The sequence below is a fragment of the Quercus robur genome, chromosome 11, assembly GCF_932294415.1.
Source record: "Quercus robur chromosome 11, dhQueRobu3.1, whole genome shotgun sequence".
In the NCBI taxonomy this organism is placed as follows: domain Eukaryota; kingdom Viridiplantae; phylum Streptophyta; class Magnoliopsida; order Fagales; family Fagaceae; genus Quercus; species Quercus robur.
This window is the reverse complement of record NC_065544.1, coordinates 41,740,261-41,746,260: the sequence shown is the minus strand read 5'-3', so window position 1 is coordinate 41,746,260 and position 6,000 is coordinate 41,740,261.

Sequence of the window (6,000 nt, the reverse complement as noted above, 5' to 3'; positions counted from 1 at the left end):
AATAATAATAATAATAATAATAACTTATTTATGGATGGGTGGCAAGTTTAACAAAGTTCACTCTATCTGCCCACAAAAAAAAATAATAATAATAAAATAAAGATTTATACTTACCTTTAAATCTTAGCTAATTATATTACATCTTAGCCACATTATTTTTGTGAAACAATATTATTGAATTCTAAAGTTTATCCGGTGAGAGGTTTTTTTTTTTTTTTTAAGAATCACCGGTGAGTGTAATTGGTCTCTTAAGTTTCAAGTATGTACTAATAATGATCCCTCAAATATTAAAAATTGGTATTGATTTTTTTTTTTTTTTTTTTGCTAACTTACGTTAATAGTATTACTTTGCTAAAAAAATAGTAAGCTGACATTTCTTTTTTGAACCCGAATTTAGTAAAGATTGAGTGTAAAACTTGTATTTTACACCATCCAATTAGAGATTAACACATCAACTATCTACTTAAAATTTTATACACCCTGCCATACCTAATAATATCTCAATAAACTCTCGTCGGGGTTAGATTTTCAGATGAGTATTAAAATTAATTGAGTGTACTTGTGCCTACTCTTTAATATGTTATAAGATGATGTGCCATATTGGGATTGAAGAGTCTAAAACTTGAGTTTCACACCACATTCTAATAAAATTTAATATCTTCTTTTAATGATGTGACATTTTTATAATGAAAAAAATTACAAAAACTATTTTACACATCAGAAACCCATTAATACCAAAAATACTTGACTTAGTAAGTAACAAATTAATAACACCAAATCAAGATTTGAAATACCCATATGAAAGATTGAAATAATACCAAATCAAAATCTGAAATACCCATATGAAAGATTGAAATGCATAAGAGAAATTATTGTGAATTCTTTAGTAAATTTTTATCTAACGATTTCTTGATCTAGCTCAGTTCATTAGTTTTTGAGATTTCAAAGGTACATCTTATGAATGAACCATTGACCGAACTAACCCGGTAATCATGAAGAGAAGGTTCTTCTTGTTTCCTTGGAGCCACAATCTTTATGTATTCAATTTTCAATATCTTTGCCATGATAAAATCAAATGGCTTAGGTTTGTTTCTTGCTCCCTAAGAAGAGTAATTCTTAGGTACTTCCGGAGCATAAAGAATGATGCTCTATCCTCTCATATTTAAGCTGTGATCCACTATGAATATAAGAGAAGAGAGCACTATGTTACTATATTTCGAGAGAATCTAAGAATTTCCCCCCTAAGAGATTTCGAAGAGTTGGGTTTGATATTAGAATATTTACTTTCTTAAAACAGATAGTTATTTTCAAAAATATTTTAAAATTTATCAATTAGTCAAAAAATCCAAAAGGGTCACCATTCTTTTTCTCTCAAATTAGTTGTTAGTTTAAGGATTTGAGCAAGTCAAAGGATTATAATTATTAATGTTTTTTTTTTTGGGGCAGTTCGGGCATTCAAAGGAGCAAGTAAAAAGAAATGCTCAATATTTACAGTTTTTGACGATTGAATAAAGTTTGAGACTAGAGGTTGGAGATTGAAATGAGGATGATAACGGAAGAAATTGTGGTTGAAGTTGTTTTCTTATGTGTTTTTTTTTATTCTACTTACTTAAATAATTTATTGTTAGGCTTGTAATTTATATAAATAATTCATGGCTTTTAGGCAGTGGCGGAGCCAGAGGGGGGCGAGAGGGGGCACCTGCCCCCCCTGACTCCACCTAAAATATCCATGTACATGTAATTGTAATTTTAAGGGACTCTGAGTCTGACACAGGAAAAAGAAAGGAAAAATGACTCCAATTGGTTGAAACCGGAAAGTAAGTTTGACACAAGAAAAAGAAAGTAAAAAAAAAAAAAAAGAGTTTTCTCATAGATTTTGTAGTAACTATGAATTGGTTATTTTTTGTTTATTTATTTTAATGATATGAAATATATTTATTTTCTTATAATTGTTTATTTATTTTTGTTATTATTATCAATTAATATTTTTTAGATTAATTTCACTTTAAATGTTGCCTTTTAATTTTGCCCCCTCTGAACCAAAATCCTGACTCCGCCACTGCTTTTAGGAGACTAGTTTCGTGATTAAATAGAAAGGATCATTAATCACCTAATGACTTATTCTCAAAAGCTCTCTTTGGGGCTTGAATGTGCTTTATACCTAAGGATCTCCTCTATTCATAGGGTAAAGCTTTGGTTGATGAATTTGAGTGACACATAATCAATCATAATTTATCCTTTAGAGAACCAATCACCATTAATTAATTATAGTCACATGTATTAAGCTTAATCACAAGAATATATATTAACCATTAAATCTTGACTAGTCTATATTTTGCAATTTGATGGTCCAACTTAAGCACATGACATATCATTTTGATTGTAGGACTTCAAGATTTGTTTTCATTAAGTACTTAAAAACATAACTGTTAAAATTAGGATAAACTGCAAATTATACCCTTGAATTTTGAAATTGATTAGATTTTATACCCCAAAGTTTCAGAAACTTGATTTTACACCATAAAATTTGATTTTGTTAACAATTCACCCCCCCCCCCACAATTAGTTTCTATTGTTAAGTGACATATCATTATACTAATGTGTTTTATTTTTTCCAAATCAAAATTGAAACTACATCGTTTCAAGTCTAAACTTAAAACACAAACCTCTAGCGTAAACAACAACATTTCAGGCCAAACTCTTAAACCTAAAACAAAAACCATGAAGAAGACCTCAGACCTCCCTAACCCAAACCCCTTGGCTTGGACTCAACCTAGATAAAGCATCGGCTCGCCTCATGAACCCAGGTGGCGGCTGCAAAGAAAAAACAACAACAACATCTGCCTCCACAACATCCTAACCTCAACAAAACCAACTATATAATCTGCATCATGCCTTGATTTTGAAATTTCCAACTAAAAGAAAGAAAGAGGAAAAAAGATTAGGGGATAAATAAATTATATACAAATGCAAAACCAAAAAAAAAAAGCAAAATTGTAATTTTGCTACAAACATACAAAATATCTATCTCCAATAAATTTTAGAAAATTAATTTTATTTCATAAACATTACACTTACATATTTTATAAATCAAACGATTTGATTTGCATCTGAAGATACTTCAGTGGCTATTACTGGTGAAGTGTCCTCCATCCATATTACAAAATCCTCAATAAAAAGAGCATACTTGGCTAGCTCGTGGGTTGCTCTATTTCCTTCCTTGCATGTATGGCTGAAAGTAGTTTGGTGAAAGAAGTGAAGTTGCCTTGTCCCTATAACCACATTCTCGATACTTGAAGGTGGTTTTGTCAGTCCCTGAAGAGCTAAGTAGACCATCATTGAGTCACTTTCAAACACTGCCTCCTAAATGCCAATATCCTTAGCAAAGATCATAGCAGCTTCGACAGCCTTTGCTTTGATTTTAATGGACCCAAAGGGTATTGCAGCTTTTTACTCATTGCTGCCACCACTAGCCCATGATCATCCCTTACTATTATGCCTATACCAGATCACCCTTCTTTCCCAAAAGTAGTCCCATCTGTGTTCACCTTATACCACCCACATGGGGGCGGATTCCACCTAGCTCTTACTGGAGGCCCTTCCTCTCGAGCTTATGGGATGTCCTGGGTTGTCTTATACTCCTCTAGAAGAGTTATGGCTTTCATGTATATTTTTGCATATGGTTGTTTCCTCCCCCCATGCCTCACCTCATTCCTATTTTTCCATATACACCAGGCAATCATTAGTATGACCTCAAGCAGGCCAGAATCAGTAATGGGGTTTATGACAATGTTCCAAAGAATATCTATAAACTCACTTCGCCCCTCAACCACATGGCATAGCTTACTAAAGCTCCACACCTCCCTTGCCTTTTTGCATTCGCACAGAGCATGCATGACAGACTCGATTCCAGCAACACATTCTTCACAAATTGGGTCTTCAAGTACTTGTCTATAATATAGGTTCATTTTTGTTGGAATAATATTTTGACATGCTCTCCAACCAAAATTTCTAACCATATTTAGGACCTGTTCCTTCCAAATTGTCTTCCAAAATCTTCTCATCCTCGACGGGTCTAAGCTTTCTCCTCCATTTCTGCTTCGTTTTCTAACCAACTGATATGCACTCTTCATGGTAAACTTCCCATTAGCAACAGTTGTCCATACTAGTTTATCATCTGGCAGTGGCGTGCTTAAGGGGATGCTCAAAATGGAGCCTACTTCAAGTTCTAGGAAAATATCCCGAATTAAATGTGCTTTCCATTCTACAAATTTGAATGGGTAAAACATGGGATTGCATATTTATCTAATAATTAATTTTAAAATAATTATGGCCATTTGCATGTTTATCTAATAATTTGAATATTATTAGATAAACATAGTAGACCTTACAAAATGCTAAATACAAACTAATGAACAAAGTATAACATAGGCTAATAAAATATTCACCTAGCAAAAAAAAAAAACCTTGTAATTTTTATTTTTTTAAGACTAGTCTTACGATAGCTATCAGGCTTAAGTAAATTGGACTAATTTTCCTTCTTTGTTTTGGGATTAGATGGTACTATATCATTGTGAACATTTGTGTTGATCTTTTTTCCTATTTACAAATGTGTGAGGGGGTTAGATAAATGCTTTGTTTGTTGATTGAGGAAGACGACAATGATTTTCTTACTTATTCCTCACACTTTGCTATTAGAGGCTTCTTAATGTGTAAACACATGGGACTACTCACGATGTAGTCATATGGGTTTAACTCTTCAAATTAGTAGATCTAACGAACTATGAATATTATTTTCTTCCATGCCTCTCTATTTTATTTTTTTATTATTTTCTTTTGTGCGTGTGTGTGTGAAGGGTGGGGGACAGAAGATGGGTAATTTGGATGATTTGAATAGATTAATATGGACAAAGTGCGTATCTTTTGGTCCTCCCCTAAGCAGATAACTTGGGTCTATGGTATTATATAATTCTACATACTTTTGCTTAGGTATAGAGGTACCACACGTAGTCGAGATGAACACTAGAACATGAAGATCAATGGATAAGTAATAAAATTAGCAGCAAAGAATGTTCCTTTTCTTTTTATTCTGAGCAAAACATGACAACTTTTATGATCTAGTATATATTTAATATGAACTATCCAAAAGATGCCATCTTTCAAGCAAACTGATGTTTACAAGGGTTTAAGAAGAAATTCCAGCAATAAAATGGGATTATAGTGAAAGGAAGATAATAAATATGAAGTTAAAAATGATAGAAGATTTGATTTAGGGCCCAGGTTGCCAACAAAGGCTCAAAAGAAGTTATTTATAATAGCATTTAGTACACCTAGCATCCTAACCCTTCATTTTTCAAGTGTTTAAGTTTGTATAATTAATGGTGTGAGTAGATTCATGGATCATAATATGCATTGTAAGCTCTGCCCCTTTGATGATTCATTATTAGGCTTGCTCATCCTCCGCCCGCCACCAATGGAACTACCCCTCACCACACCGAGCTGCTCAACTCAGAGCTCCACTTTAAGTATCCGACCCGATGGTCGATAGTGTTTTCTGAGAACCAAAGCCAACAGGTGCGGTGAACGGTGGTGAGTTTTGCCCACACACATATATTAATGTGTGTGTATACACATATTTATTTATGTTTTAGTGGGATAGAGAGATCTTAGAGAAGAAGAGGATGAGAGAGAGAGAGAGAGAGAGAGAGGTGCTATTGAATCTAAAGGAGGAAGAATAACATGCCAAATAGGTTGAGGTAATACGATACAAAAGGAAGCTGTTTTGTATTTTATTTTTTTAAAGTCCTGATATTAAAACAACGTAGTTTTGGTTTTCTTTTTAAAATCAAATTAGGGAACAACATCATTTTATCCTAGGTTAAATTTCTAGTTTCTCGTTTATATCACTCTCCCTCTCTCTCGTCCTTTCTCTCTCCACGAGCCCACCGCCCATAGCCTCTCGCTCTCCCTCTCTCTCGTCACAACGCCTCTCTTTCCTCA